The sequence below is a fragment of the Lynx rufus genome, unplaced genomic scaffold, assembly GCF_022079265.1.
Source record: "Lynx rufus isolate CCGP_SWC_20201006 ecotype Redwood Valley unplaced genomic scaffold, mLynRuf1.p SCAF_13, whole genome shotgun sequence".
Lineage (NCBI taxonomy): Eukaryota > Metazoa > Chordata > Mammalia > Carnivora > Felidae > Lynx > Lynx rufus.
In genome coordinates this window covers 1173640-1189464 of record NW_025814827.1, presented here as the reverse complement: position 1 = coordinate 1189464, position 15825 = coordinate 1173640, and the positions used below count along the sequence as shown (strand labels likewise).

Below are 15825 nucleotides of genomic sequence, written 5' to 3'. Positions count from 1 at the left end.
GTACTTTTTATAGGAAGAAACTTATTACAAGAAATTGATGCATATAAGGTCTAGGAGAGCAAGATCTAGTCTGGGCCACTGGAAATTATTCCCAGAAAAATACAGAACTGGACCATCAGCAACATTCTGAGGTCATCATTTGAATTATTCAAGACACACCTATATAGTTTTGGACCAGGGGTCTGGAAACTGTAATTAAGAAGCTGTTGCCCCTACCACCATGGATGACTTCACTGCCTCTTGGCACTCAGAAAGCTGGAAAATGGCTATGGGAATTCAGCTGCAGAAAAAAATTCACATTTTCACAAGTTTTCTTGATAGTATAAAGGGTAAAAAGGTGATTTTCAGCTTCATCTCACTTCTACTTGTCATATTTCATGAGTTTATCCCATTATCAGAAACTAATTCACATTCAGAAACCTAGTTGCAAAGGAGTCTGAAAAAGTAGTTTTCTGCTATCCAGGCTTTGCAATGAAGGAAGGTAGCCCACAGAGACAGAGTTGATCCCCAGCATGCACCACAATGGCATCCCCATTCATGAAGTTGCTGAAGTTAGACACCAGTGTGCAAACCTCCACTCCTTTCTGATACCAAGCTGATCTTCTTGGATGGATGGAGGTGGTAGCACCTCTTCTCTGTGAGATTAAATTTAGAGGATTAAATTTAGTATTCTGAGGGAATGGAATGAAGTACACCTTGGTTGACTGCTCCAGAATCACTGATCCTCTGAGCAATTTTCTGCCCAACAAAATGGCAGTCACATGACTAACTTGGACTTTCCTCCCTCTGGAGGTGGCAATAACAGATTAATTCATTTTCCAGGTACCCTGTGACTTTTGGGGTCATGTAGTAGAAGGAAAGTGGAGAAACCAAAGCCCAGATTGATGAGGAGATCTGGGTGACATTATGGAAAGAGCAAGGATTTTATAGTCAGGTGGCCCTGGATTTGCTCTTACTAAATATAACACCTAGAACAAGTTCCTTAGTTTCCCTATATCTTGATTTGTTTATCTTTAAGATACCTATCTCCTAGTGTTGTTGTGAGGATTAAATTAGATAATACACATAGAATGCAGGTATATAAAAGTACACAAAGAAAATGTTGGTTCCTTTATTGATTTCCTATGGCTACAATGATAAATTATGATACTCTTGGTGGCTTAAAACAACATATATTTACTCTTTTACAGTTTTGGAGGTAGAAGTCTCAATTCAGTTTGGGCTGAAATGAAGGTGTTGGGAGGGCCATACTCGCTCCAGAAGCTCCAGGGGAGAACTTGCTTTTACCACCTTCTAGATTGTTTGGAGAGAGCTGGAGACATGGAGGAAATATAGCCACTAATGGACATGTTGCCTGAGAAAAGAGTGAGAGAGCATAATACCCTGATTGTCCCTTCCTTCCACCTTTCAGTACTCTGTCAGGGCCTCTCACTGGCCAAATCTACCTGGAAGCCACTTGCCAAGGGATGCCAGGAAATGTAGTTCCCTGAGAGCAGAGCAGAGGAAGATCAGGGAACGGGCCAAGAGCAAACAGGCAAATAAGTGTCAAAATATTTACCTCCTTTATTACAGTTTCATGCTTCTTTCTAACAGGATGCAACTGTGCTTCACACAAATGAAGATGCCCTCATCATCTCCTCAACCTGGGTGAGATAAGTCATCATTGCCATCTTAAAGTCCATCATCTCTAGGAAATTCAGTCTTTCCCAATAAACTGTGTTTCTTATAGTCTGGTAACATCTGAACTTATTGGCAAAGTTAATACCATTGACATTCTTTGTGTAAATTAGTAGGAAGAAGGAGAAAAAAAAGAAATGATTATATTAAAATATACATAACACAAATATGCATAGCTGTTAGTAATTTCTATAAGTGGTCATAAGAGCAGAGTTGATATTTACCACTTCCTTCTTTCACTATTCATTCCATGCTTCTGTTGTCCTTAGTTAGTGCTTGACTGTTTGTTGTTTTTACCTGGGTAGTGACCTAAACCTTCATTTTTGAAGGATCTGAATCCTACTGGTCTTGCCTTTATTGGGTTTTGCCTTTTTGGGGGGTTTTCCTTTAAACTTTTCAATTGGAGATGGAAAAACAGAGGTACCCCATTGATTCCCCCTGGGTACCAGATAGGGTCCTCTTTGTCTTCATTGCTAATTGGACTTACTGCTTCATCCAGTATTGTAACCTCTCCTCTGGCTATTGGTTCAGTGGCATGAGGCCCCAAAATAGTCAGGTGGCAGTTTCTTTTTCTCATTCATTACTGTGTACTCTCATGAAAGCATACCTCCCTTGGGACTGTAGCAGATGAGGTGGATGCCTCTCTCCATGTCCTATCAGTCCACCTGAGTTCATCTGCAGCTGCAATGGAGAGTTCCCTGAACAATGACAGCTTTCTCCCTTCTCTTGTCTCTTCTGGTGGGCTTTCTCTGGCACTCTGCCAAAGGGAATTATAGCCCAGGAATGTGAGAAAGTTAATATTCTGTGAGTAGGAGTTGTTGGGTATATTCCTTGGATTCTTGTACCCCAAAAGGACAATTCTGAAGCTTATTTCATACTGTTTTTCAGAGGGTTTTTGGTGAGATTGAGCTTTAGTTGCCTACAGTGCTCATCTACTCATTGTCACACGTTTATTGGTTTTTCTCCCTTCTCTGGCTCACTTTCCTTTCTTCCTCACTTGTGTTTACTAGGATCATTGCCCAAACAAACAATTTGCACCCAAGACCTGTCTTAGGACAAGAGCCCAAACTAAAAGAGGAACTAAGACCTCTAGAAGGGTCTAAGGTTGTGGACTTTGTCAGTGGGTCATTAGGTTTCCAGAACGTAGGTGTTCTGGCTGTAAGAGAAACAGCACCATCTGTTGGTCACTAGCTCACAGCAAATACAGTATTCCATTCTGTAGGACAGCACTGTGTCTCACAGGGGTGTTATTATCCTATGGGGGTGCTGTAATTATGACTTCAGTAGGCCATTCCACCAATCTACTAGGTCAGTTATTCTCTGATGATTCTCACCCCTGCTTCCATGGCTATTAGTACACAGGCCCACTGAACCAGGCTGAGGTGGCTTAATAAAGGATCTGACCATAGTTCATAGAGTCAGTGGGTCATTCACGTGGTTATATTGAGAGCCCTCTCTTCAGTGAATGCCTTTTGATAAGCATTCACATGAGAAGCAAAAATCCTCATCCTACTGGCCAATTTTGAGAGATCTATCCACATACCTCTTCCATAGGTTTCTTTGTTATCAATATTCCAATATGATTCTTTCCAAGTCTCTGAGTAACAGGCATAATAATTAATTACTACCCATGAGCCAGAAGAGGTTTGTACTTTGGGCCATGTTTTCTTCAGGCAAAATGGGCATCCAGAAGTGCTGCCCAAAGTTCTCCCTATTTGGGGAGAGAGCTGACTTTCACCATTTTCCTTCAGAGTGATTCCTGAATGGAATGGTGATAGTCCAGCAGTCCACTTCCACCTGATGCCAACATATTGTGCAAATCCATTTTTAAACTAGGCCCAGGTTTTTTTTTTCCCTCTGTGACAACTGGTTATAGGGAACTCTTCATGAGGCTGTGGGGGTCTGAGCCACCTGCCCATGCAACCTCCTGGTCTGCTCAAGTGTAATCTTTTCTATACCATTTTCAATTGATGATGGTTTATTGCTATGTATGCCCAATCTTATGGCAGTCCAAGAATGGCATGGGGTGCCTGGGTGGCTCAGTCAGTTAAGTGGTTAAGCATCTGACTCTTGATTTTGGCTCAGGTCATGATCTCACAGTTTGGGAGATCAAGCCCTACGTCAGGCTCTGCACTGACAGTGTGGAGCATGCTTGGGATTCTCTCTCTCCCTCTCTTTCCCTGCCCCTCACCCCTCTCAAAATAAATAAATAAACATTAAAAAAAAAAGAATGGCAGCTGAGATCACATCGATCTTGATGTCATCAAGACATGGTCTCTACCAGAATCCAGTGCCCTTTCAGCAGAGGAGAACATGGTATTGTGTTCAAAATCCTAAAATTCTGTGCATCAGATATCTTATTGGGGTTTGCCAGAGGGTCCAAACAGTATCCTTACTTGCCACAGACACTTTGGATCTTCTGAATCATTAGGCTGGAGTGGCAGAGACTTTCATTTCCTGGGAACACAGGTTTCTCAGTAAATGGGTCAAAGAAATATACCCAAATATGGTATATATGTTGCCTCCAAAATTCAAAGGCTCACCAAGATTGTGCCTCTTTCTTAGTGTTAGGATGTGCAAAGTATAGAAACTTCTCTTTCACTTTAAGGTAGGGATTCTCAACCTCAGTCTTAACATTTGGGCTTGATAATTCTTGGTTGTGGGGAGCTGTCCCGTGCATTGCAGGATATTTAGCAGCATTTTTGGCTTCTACCCACTAGATGCCAGTAGCCACTAACTCCCTTACTCTCAGTTGTAACAACCAAAAAATCTCTCTAGATACTGCCTGTTAAATGTTCCCTTGGGGACAAAATTGCTTCTGGTTGAGAACCACTGCTATAGGGAGATATTCCAACAATCCTTTCACTGAGTTTTTGTATTTCTGGCATTCATGTGTCTTACTAAGAATATTTGCTATTTCCTGTTCACCAAGCCAATCAGCATGGTGTTATCAATGTAGTAGATCAGAGTGATGTTCTATGGGATGATCAAGATCCCTGTGGGCTAGACTGTGACAAAAGTTTGAGAGTTGACATGGCCCTGAAGTAAGACTGTAAAGGTGTATTGCCGACAGCTGAAACTTTGCTGCTAATTGATATGAGGGGAGAATGATTTGTCAGATAATAGCAGCATACTAGATGGCAGGACTATGTTGACTTGTTCCAGAAAAGGTGCCATATATGGATCGGAAGCTGCAAGTGAAGCCACCATCTAGCTTTGTCACTGTCAAACATAGGAGTTAAACAGAAGTGTGTTGAGAATCATCACTCCTGCATCTATCAAATCTTTGATGGTGGCACGAATTCCTGCAGTTCCCACAGGGATGTGATATTACCTTTGGCTTACTATTTTGTTAGGGAAGAGCAGTTCCAGGGGCTTCTGCTTGGTCGTACATACCATGGTAGCCCGTTCATTATGGGTCAGGGAGCCAGTGCAGAGAATTTGCCAGTTACGAACATCTAGCCCAAATATGCATTTAGGACCTAGAAATTGCCTTAGAATGTATCTACAGAGGCCATTGAGCTCTCTGTGTGGTGGACTTGGATATACATTTAGCTTATCATCTGATCACCCAAAGCCCTCCATCTATTCAGCTTTAATCTAAGCTGCCTAATGCTTGTGAAGTTGTTACCTTACTCTATAGTCCTTGTGATTATCATTACTAACACATGGCAGAATATAGCAGGTCCCCAAGGATGTGCATGAATTCAGAGCAGCATCTAATAATCCTTCAAAAGTCTAGTTATGTTCCTTTCTTCAGTGCTCACTCATCTTGTTAATAGTCACAGGTTCTTTTGGGAAAGACTTGGAGATATATTTATAGTATGTAGTCATGACAATGTTGCAGTGTCTTTCCTCAAGAAGACCCAGTTTCTCCTTCAATCACTGGGCCCTGGGTATGTGGCATAACTTAGGTCTGCAACTAAATGAGAGGCTATGACTTCCTTTTGTAACAACTCAAGTCAGGTCTTTGTACACTAGACCTATAGTTTTCCCAGTTGTATATATCAAGTAATACTTTAGTAGGCTGCCCATCTATTTCATTCCTAAAGACCTTGTCATCAGGGAAGCACCCCCACATATCCTTGAGGGTCAAAACATTCCAATTGCCACTTTGCCCCTGTTGTCCATTATGGTAATCGTGCCCCCTTGTCTCTGATGGTTAAGTATTGACACATGGCCTCTGCCACTCTGCCAACATTACCACTGAAATCAGAAAACCCATCCTTGCTCTAGAAAGGATAGTCATTTCAGAGCTTTCAAGGATGCCTATGTTTCTCTCACTAATGTTTTCTCAGTACCTTAGTGCCCTCTGGTCCCTTTCACGCAACATAGTCAGGAAAAGGGTGAGCAGGTTACACATAACAAATCCACTCCAACATTCCCATCACCTTGATGCTTTCGTATATTCTGTGGCTTGGCCCTTTTGAATAGGACTTTTTACATTCATTTCTCCATATTATGTGAGGTGAATTTCTGGCATCTCAGCTTCATTGAAGTCAACCAACCAAGTAAACCATTAGATACTCAACTTAGTATATCAAAATTGGGATCTCAGGTAAGGACATATGTATTTAAATTTAGCCTGGCTTGTCAAATATATTCTATCCTTTCTGATGTAACATCCTTAGAATCTACTCCATATAGTTTTCCAGGTTACTGCTAATGTAAATGCACAAGATATTGCAATTCTTTGAGTGTATAAGTTTTGTTTTGTTTTGTTTTGTTTTCTGAAATAGACCTTACAATTCTGTTCTGGGTTCCTGGATTTGATTATAGAAGTGGGTTTGGAGGTAATGAGGGGTGGTGGATAGTATCTGGAGAGAATAGACATCTCTTTGCCAGGCAACTGCTGCATACAGAATCATTAAACAAGGGAATGTCAGTTTCCTAAGATAGAATAGGGATCTCAGGGATATTTACGGGGCTAGTCTGAGGTCCCCTCAAATGTCCCCATCCTAAGTCTCAGAATCCCACTTCTTTCCAATCTATGTCCTATCTTTAACACAGTGATTTAGAAAACCTGTGAGTTCAATTTCATTTTACCCTAGCAACTTGCACAAATAAATTTGGTTCTGATCCTAAGCCATGGTCTGTCCTTAGGCCATAAGAAATAAGAGATTCTCAGCCATGAGCTGAGAGTTTAAAGCACTAATTTTAGCATTTAGTAGCTTCCTAATGCTTGCGAAGTTGTCAACTTACTCTATAGTCCTTGTGATTATCATTACTTTCATGGCAGAGTACAGCAGCTCCAGAATTTTCAATTCCCTTACCTCCATCTGGCATTTTATTTCAAGCAACCACAGATATTAATTTAAGTGATTACACTACCATTGCCTGCCATGGATTACTAGAATTCTACTTTCCACTTACTAGGAGGTGATAACGGCATTCAAGTTAAATAGGTGAGAAAATTAATCCCTTGGTGAACAATGGAATGGGGTGCTGGTATCAGAACCTCAAAGTCAAGGCTGTCAGGGAAAATCCAGAATCATGGCCAGAGATTTCCAGTTGGAGCTACTGCCGTGGAAGAGGTGCATTGGCCACTGGAGATGACACCTGAGGGAACTGTTATACTTTGATCTCTATATGCTAAACTATTCTAACTGCTTTCTAAAAATTGATTAATTTAATACAAAACCCACTTAGGTATATCTTATTGCTCCATTTTACAGATGAGGAAGATGGAGTTTAGAGATGTTTAATAATTTTCTCAAGAACACACAATTACATAATCTGACTCCAAAATCAGAGTCTTAACTGCTATGGGATACCACTATTCTATACTATACTTCCATTTCATATAATTTCTTATTTATTTATTTATTTATTTATTTATTTATTTATTTATTTATTTAAGTAATCTCCACATCCAATGTGGGGCTTGAACACACAACCTTGAGATCAAGAATCACACACTCTTCCGATTGAGCCAGCCAGGTGCCCCTCATATAATTTCTTTACGTGGATTAAATACAGTCCATGCGAAGTGCCTCAGCATGGTGCCTCCTACAGTAAATACTGAAGAAAAGCTAACTCCCTTTAGCTATTATTATAGCCTAATGATTCAAAGAGGAGCTTTGGAGTCAAAGAGACCTGGTTTCAAATCCTAGCACTACCCCCTTCTAGCTTTCTGCCCTAGGAAAAGTAAATCCAGGGCCTTTCTTGATTTGTAAAATAGTAGAAATTACCTAATTCTCAGGGGTTTTTTTCAGATGAAATAAGACTCTCTCTCTATAGTCTTGCACATAGAAAATTCTTAGGCAAAATTAGCTATTACTATTCCAGTAATAAGGAACAACTTGAACAAAGAGGAAGAAATGAATTTCAGGGTTTCAGTGTACTGTATTTTGTCTGGAACACAGGCTGGTTGAGGAAATGGCCTGGAAATGAGGTTGAAGAAGTTATCAGGCCTGATTCAAGCCTTGTGGGCCATGTTAAGGAGGCTGGAGAGATAGTAGATCCACACAGCACATGGGACAAGTGATAACTTTAGCACAGGCTAGGTTATGGTTCAGTAACAAATGTATCAAGCATCTGAGTGGCTTACCAAAATAAATGCTGCATATCCATTGGGGAATCATGCAGTTACATAATCTGGTTCTGTTCCATGCCGTCTTCACTCTGGAACCCAGGTTGATGGAACAACTTTTCTCTGAAATAAATCACCGATCTTGTGGCAGACAGAAAAGAGACATGGTGAACCCACAAGCTGGATTTTAAAATTTCTGCTTGGAATTGATCCTTCTTCTCACATTTTATTGGTCAAAGCAAGTCACCTGGTCAAGTCTGCCATTGGTGGGGCTGAGGAAGGGGCATTTCATGGAAGGGCACCAGAATATTTGGCAGAACAATAATCAGAACAGATTTTGTGGCAAAAGTTAATGAGCTGTGGGGCGCCTGGGTGGCTCAGTCAGTTGAGTGTCTGAGTTCAGCTCGGGTCATGATCTCACGGTTTGTGAGTTTGAGTCCCATGTTGGGGTCTGTGCGGACAGCTCAGAGTCTGGAGCCTGCTTCGGATTCTGTGTCTCCCTCTCTCTCTCTGCCCCTCCCCAGCTTGCACTCTGTCTCTCCCTCTCTCAAAAATAAATAAACATTAAAAAAAAATTTTTTTTAAAGTTAATGAGTGGTAATCCAATTAAAAAATGACCAAAGGATTTGAATAGACATTTCTTCAGGGACATATACAAATGGCCAATAAGCACATGAAAAGCAGTTGAACATAATTAGTCATTAGGAGAATATAAATCACAACCACACTTTACCCACTAGGATGGCTGTAATCCAAAAGACAGACGATACAACGGTTGGAAAAAGTGTGGAGAAATTGGAACCCTTGTAAACTGCAGGTAGGAATGTAAAATGGTGCAGCTGGTTTTGGAAATAGTCTGGCAGTTTTTAAGAAAGTTGAACATAGAATTAGCATATGACCCAGCAATTCCACTCCTAGGTCTATACCCAAGACAAATGAAAACATATGTCCACCCAAAACTTATACGCAAATGTTCATAGCAATATTATTCATAATAGTGAAAAAGTAGTGATACCTAAATGTCCTTCAACTAATGAATGGATAAATAAAATGTGGTATATCCATACAATGGAATATTATTCAGCCACAAAAAAGGATTGAAGTATTGATACATGTTATAGTGTGGTTGTGCTTTGAAAACATTATCCTGAGTGAAAGAGGCCAGTCACAAAATACCACATATTGCATGATTCCCTTCACATGAAATGAATAGGGAATTGAGGGAAAATGGGCAAGTGACTATTAATGAATATGAGGTTTCTTTCTGGAGTGATGAAAATCTTCTAAAATTGACTGTAGTGATGATTGCACAATCCTGGAAATGTTTTTAAAACCACTGAATACATTAAGTGGGTGGATTGTGTGGTATGTAAATTATATCCCATAAGGCTGTTTTACATGTATATAAGAAAGATAATGAGTGTTTTTATTTTCATCTTGTTGGTTTTGAGAGGCTCAAGTGGAACTAACCAGGTAGTTAACCATGTAGATCTGAAGCTCAGGAGCAGAAATCAGGCCTGGAGATATATACTGGGAAATCTAGAGCACAAAAATGCTAACTGAAATTATGTAAAAAGAAGCAATCACCCAGAGAGTGTGTCCAGTGGGAAAAGAGAGGGCTTGCACCTATCCCTGAGGGATACCAACATTTAAGAGATGAGAAAAATAAGAGGAGACTTCAAAAGAGATGAAGAAAGGGTGGTTAGAGATGAAAAAGTGAGATCAAGAGAGTAAAAATGGTAGGTGAGGAAAAAGTGTTTCCAGAAGGAAGAAGTGTCAAAATTTGCAGAGAAATTAAGTTAGGTCATGATGAATACATCCAAAGCATCTGTAGTCAGGTGAGCCCTAGTGACTTTGGAAAGAATGGTTTTCATAGGGCGGTAGGGAAGAAACCAGAGTGCAATAACACTAGTTATTAGACATGAGTTGTAGTTGATGAAGTAGAGACATCCTACACTGGAGAAATGTAGTTGTGAAGGGCAGATCTGCAAAGAAGAAAAATAAAGTGGAGGTTGAAATGGGGTTTGTTGGGTGGGACATTTCAAGATGGGAGAGGTTGTTTAAACCCTTATGGGAATTAAAAGAGAGGAGAAAAGGAATAGTTGATTAGAGGAATAAAAGCCCTGACTACACTTTATGAAATTGCAGTATGTTCCCTACTCCATCCTTCTTATCCTACTCACTTTGTTTACTGTAGTGCTTATCACATTATCATGTAATTTACTTATATGTTCACTATTTATTGTCTCCAGCTGGCTCCAAGAAGGCAGGCATCTTTATTTATTTTTATTTTATTTTTTAAAGCATTGTTTTAAAAATGTTTATTTTTGTGAAAGAGAGAGAGGCCATGAGCTTGGGGGGGGGGGTCGGGGAAGGGCAGAGAAAGATAGAGACATAGAATTGGAAGCAGGCTCCAGGCTCTGAGCTGTCATCACAGAGCTGGAGGTGCTGGGCTGGAACCCGTGAGCTGTGTGTGAGATCATGACCTGAGCTGAAGTTGGATGCTTAACCAACTGAGCCACCCAGGCACCCCAAGGCAAGCACTTAAAAAAATGTTTATTTTGAGAGAGAGAGAGAGAGAGAGAGAGAGAATTCCAAGCAGGTTCCACACTGTCAGCTCAGAGCCCAATGCACGGCTTGAACCCAAGAACCATGAGATCAGGACCTGAGCCAAAACCAAGAGTCAGATACTTAAAGAACTGAGCTACCCAGGTGCCCTAGAAGGCAGGCATTTTTAATGTTTTTACTTATTAACTCCAACCATCTAAAATACCATTTGTCATGTGGTAAATGCCCTACAAACAGTTGTTAAGTAAATAAAAGAAATTTTCTAAGAAGGCAAAAGGGGAAAGGAACCAGAACATAGCCATTTAATATGGTTCCTGCCTTCAACAGCGTTTATAGTCTATTTGTGAGGCAGACTCCATTAGATTCCATGACTTCTGCTTATTGTGGGTAACAAGGGAAAGGGAAAGTTAGAGTCTGAACTTCCCAGGTGGATGAAAAGTGATGAGGAATATTCATTTGATAATTACGGTCTGCGCGGAGTTTTTCTATTTCATTCAGAACTATGATTTAAACATCGTTAAATTATTTAATTGGTGTGTTTATTTCGTCTTTGAGGTAGAGAAAACATTTGGTAGATCCTTGTACTTTGAGCCTTTCAAGGCTGGCACGCAGGGGATGAAAAAAGGTTTATCGCGGAGGGTAAGCAATGCTTGGTGTAGTGCTGCGTGCTTTTCCAAAGCGTTTTCACAAGTATAGATTTTTGTAAGGCGGACCTCTAGGTCGTTATCTGTGGGACTGTGACAATAAGACAGGCGGAGGGAAGGGACTGAATCCAAGATTGTGGCTAAAAGCCGCGGTGAGAATGCAGCCTAACGAAGGGAAGAGCTCCTCGGAAGCAACCGCGCCGGTACAACGAAAACCAACCCACGCCAAGTCTCCCCGCCTTCTCGGCCGGTCGGCGCGAACCTGGCTGCGCCTGCGCGCGGGAGGCCGCAACTAGGGAGGGGAGCAGCACGGCCCCGGCTGGGGGTCACGTGGTGCTCCGGCAGCTGCCCCGCCCCCCGTAGCCGCCCCTCCCCGCCCCGCCCCTTTCCCGGCGGGACGCTCGGAGCCGCCCCGAACTGCGCAGGGCTGCCGGGGGTGAGTGTCCGCGAGGGGCGCGCGTAGCGCAGACCCAGGAGGCCCGGGGCTGGGGCCTGGCCGGGCGGAATGCGTTGCGGGGTCCAAGGGACAAAATGGCGGCGGGTACTCCCCTTCACCCTCTCCCCTCACCTGGCAGTGTGGGCGGAGAGGGTCAGCGATCGCTGCTGGGGGAGGGGAGCCACGGCTGCTCGGGAGGGCCCGGGGTTCCTCTGAGAAGGCCTGGGGGCGAGGGTAGGCAGGCTCCCGGCCTGCGCTGCGGGTTCAACTGGGTTGGGGGTGAAGGTGGGGATGGGTACTGCCTCACCCCTTCACTGAGTACGCGGTGGTGCGCGTGTTGAGGCTTCTGGAATGTCCAAACTGCAAGGGGTTTCCATAGGAGACTCCCACCCAGCCCTTCATTTGACAGGTGATCGCCATCATTTCATTCTCCGCAGGGTTTACCACGCTTTCCCTGCTTTCCCTCTTAGCTCTGCTTGGGAAGCAGGACGGTAATTGTCTTACAAATTCGTAAACTGAGGCCTGGAGGGGTGAAGACTTGAACCAGTGCCTCACACCTGGGAGTATTAGGACCCAGCCTTCTGCCTGTGTTAGTGCTCCTTCCCCCCGCCCCAGTGAGTGAAGGGATTTTTAGAAAGCAGTCAGAAAACTGGTTCTCTGAGCACCTGCTGCTGTCAAGTGGCTCCCGCTGGGATGGGGCTGCCTGCCTGAGACCAGTTTCCTGTTGCTCGTGGATTGTTCCCTCCTTCTATATGTGCCGAGATATTTTCCATGAAAATGGCTGTTCATTATAGTCATCTTACTGAATAGATAGCAATTCCTTGTAAGTACCATAGTTTGGTATGGTTTACACATTGATTTCACCAACATTAGCTATTTCATTCTCATAATCCAAGGTAGAAGGGTGGGCTAGGCATTATGTTCATTTTATGAATGGGGAAACTAAGGTTCAGAGACGTTATTACTTGCCCCAGGGTCACCAGCTGGTGAATCGTTGATCTGGGATGATGCTTTTATACCTTGGGTTGGTAATCTGACCATTATCCCACTCTGGTTTATTTTGGTGCCCTGGCCCTTGTATTTTTTTCTAGCTATGACTTTTCCTCAAAATGTGTTGGGTGCAGATTGATTTATGCCACATATGGAAATGATCTGAGTAATATTCACTAAGGAATTAATATTTTAATTAATCAGAGAGTCAATTTTTAATATGACTTGGAAAGTTTCTTTGTGGGAGGAAGTGTGAGAATGAGGGCTTTGAAGGCAGACTGATTTGAGTTTGAATCCCAGCTTCACTACTTGTCCTTTGGCAGATTACTTAGTTTTTCTGAGCCGTGGTTTCCTCATCTGTAAAATAGAGATAATGTGATTCACCTCATAAATTTGTTGATAGCAGGTAAATGAGGTATGTGTACAGCATTAAGAACTGCTCCCCGCCCATAGTAAGCCCCCAACAAATACTTGCCTCTTCCTTCTCCGCATTCCCTTGAGCTGCAATTTTTTTGTTCTCTGTAGTTAACCACTTTACGTTAGTCCACCTGGTGGATTGTGCATGGACGCATAATCAATGTTGCTATACAAATGCATTTATAAATAATTTTGGTTACTAAGGTTCAAAGGATATAGTGTTTTAAACATAGATTTAAAAAATATCCTTAGGGCTTCATAGATACTTAATCACTGAAAGGTTGATTTGATGTTAACTTTATTAAAAGCTTCACTTAACTACTTTACAGGAATGTTAAGATGAAGGGGGTTGATATTCTATCTTTTCTTTCACCTTCCTACCTAGCCACAACTCAACCTAGTTTTAAAGGAGAAACAAAAGTTATTTGGGAATCCCATGTGAACATTCTTTAAACACTTAGATGGTGGTGGTAAGTGGAAAGTTAAACAGAATTCTCTCTAATGGTGCAACCTGATATCCATTGTGAAATTCACGTTTCTGAAATTGTAGAAGTGAGAACTGCAAATGGCTTGAATAACAAAATAAGTAGTAAAAATCTGTTTCCAGTTTTATGCTGGGATGGTAACCTTTTTCACACACATGTTTGGCTTTGGCAGTAGATATTATGGGAAAAGCAAAAAGATCTGCAGTTCACTGGTGAGGCCACCTTAAATTATTAGAAGGAAATGATTTATAGAAAGACTTTATTCTGGACATAAAGATTTCATGGAGCTTTGCTAAAATAATGACTACTTTTTAATGATAATTTCTTCAATAGTAAGTTCATTATATGTTTTGAAAACGTGAATTAGAATAGTAGAATTAATTGCTATGTACCAATTTTCTATTTCAGTAATTATGTATGCATGGACAATTTTGTCTCATAAAAGCTAATCCCCTTTCATTGTTTGGAAGCATATCTCAGAGGTATTTCATTTGTAAAGATTTCAGTATGTGTTAGGCCTATTTAATATAGTATTGCAAAAGAGAGGTAGTTTTGGTTTTTTCAAAGAGGCATGCCAGGTTCATGGGAGAAGAAAAATTCATCCTGTATGATTTATTCATGGTAGTATATATGGAAGTGCTCAGAATTGAAAACTTCATTAAACAACTGGAATTATAAATAAAATGTCTATATTCTTCAAAGTACTTATTTTGCCATAATACACTTAATTTTCCACTTCGCAAAGCTGTGAACAATTACTGGTAGTTTTTGAGTATGCCTGTGACAGCATTGTGTACCAGACTCAGGGAAATACTTGGATTGTCTTCAATTTCAGAAAATGCAAGTACATGAGTGGTAGACTTTGTGGACACCGGAGATTGTAAACCCCAGCTTTGTTGGATTATTGGCGAACGTGAGAACAATTCATAGATGTACTCACCTGGTTTCTGTTAGATGGGTCTATATTTTTTAGAGTTACTAACAGGCTTCTCACCATTTGGGCCTGCCATTTGCTTCTTGCCCTTTCACAACCTGCGTACCTAAACTCAGATGAAGAGAGGCAGGCCTTTCCTGGCCCTTGAGCCAATCTTCCCATTTCCATTTGTAGGACTCAGGTGTTTCCACAGACTTTCTGGGACTGTAGAGCAGGCTAGGACAAGTGACACTTCAGTTTATCATCGGCAGCTACTTGTTTTGAAATCTCTGGCCCAGGGTCCGTTTCCTGTTTACTGACTTGTTTATTTTTTGTGCTCCATTTTCTGCTTGCCCATTGTTTTGCTGTAGCCTAGAGTTTCTCAAATTTATTTGAGGAGCACTGCCAAATATTTGCCACATCCATTTTTTTATATTAACTGATTTTTTTGTTTATGGTAACATTTTAGATTTTCTTTTAAAATGTAAGTAAAAGGGGCACCTGGGTGGCTCAGTTTGTTAAGCATCCAACTTTTGATTTCAGCTCAGGTCATGATCCTATGGTTCTGAGATTGAGCCCCACATAGGATTCTGTTTGGGATTCTCTCTCTCCCTCTCTCTCTGCTCATTCTCTGCTTGTGCATGCCCTCTCTTAAAAATAAATATTAAAAAATAAATTGTAAGTAAAAGTGTTTTATTTAGGGAAAAATGTTATATGAATAATAGTATGGGTGGTAGTTAATGGCAAATACGAAAGTAGTAACTGCTTGAAATTTTGGAAGTTCTGGATTAGGTGTTAGGTTTTTTTTTTTTTTTTTAAACAACTTATTGCGATATATTTCACACCATAAAATCAGCCATTGAAGTATACATTTCAGTAGTTTTTTGGTGTATTCACAGAATTGTGCAAACATCACCCCAATTTTAGGACATTTTCAAAACCCCATATGAAACCCCATAACAGCCATTCTCTATTCCTGACTGTCATCTCTTCTCCTTCCCACTTTCTGCATCAGCCGTAGGCAACCACTAATCTACTTTTTTTTCTCTGTGGATTTGTCTGTTCTGGCATTTCATATTAATAGAATCATATAATAGGTGGCCTTTTGTGTTTGGTTTCTTCCATTTAGCATAGTATTTTCAATGTTCACCCATGCTGTAGTG

At 41.2% G+C, this 15825-nt stretch overlaps 1 protein-coding gene across 5 annotated transcripts in view; it reads left to right on the top strand.

Annotated features, from left to right (window-relative positions):
• Nucleotides 1-11823: 11823 nt before the first annotated feature.
• Nucleotides 11824-15825, top strand: part of SCAPER (S-phase cyclin A associated protein in the ER) — a 508319-nt gene continuing 504317 nt past the window's right edge. For 3 of the 5 annotated variants that reach the window (XM_047074744.1, XM_047074745.1, XM_047074742.1), the window contains exon 1: nt 11825-11857. The gene's annotated coding sequence lies outside the window, so the exon portion shown is untranslated. Of the gene's footprint in view, nt 11858-15825 lie in introns of all 5 variants that reach the window. The other 2 variants (XM_047074743.1, XM_047074740.1) reach the window with 1 other exon arrangement.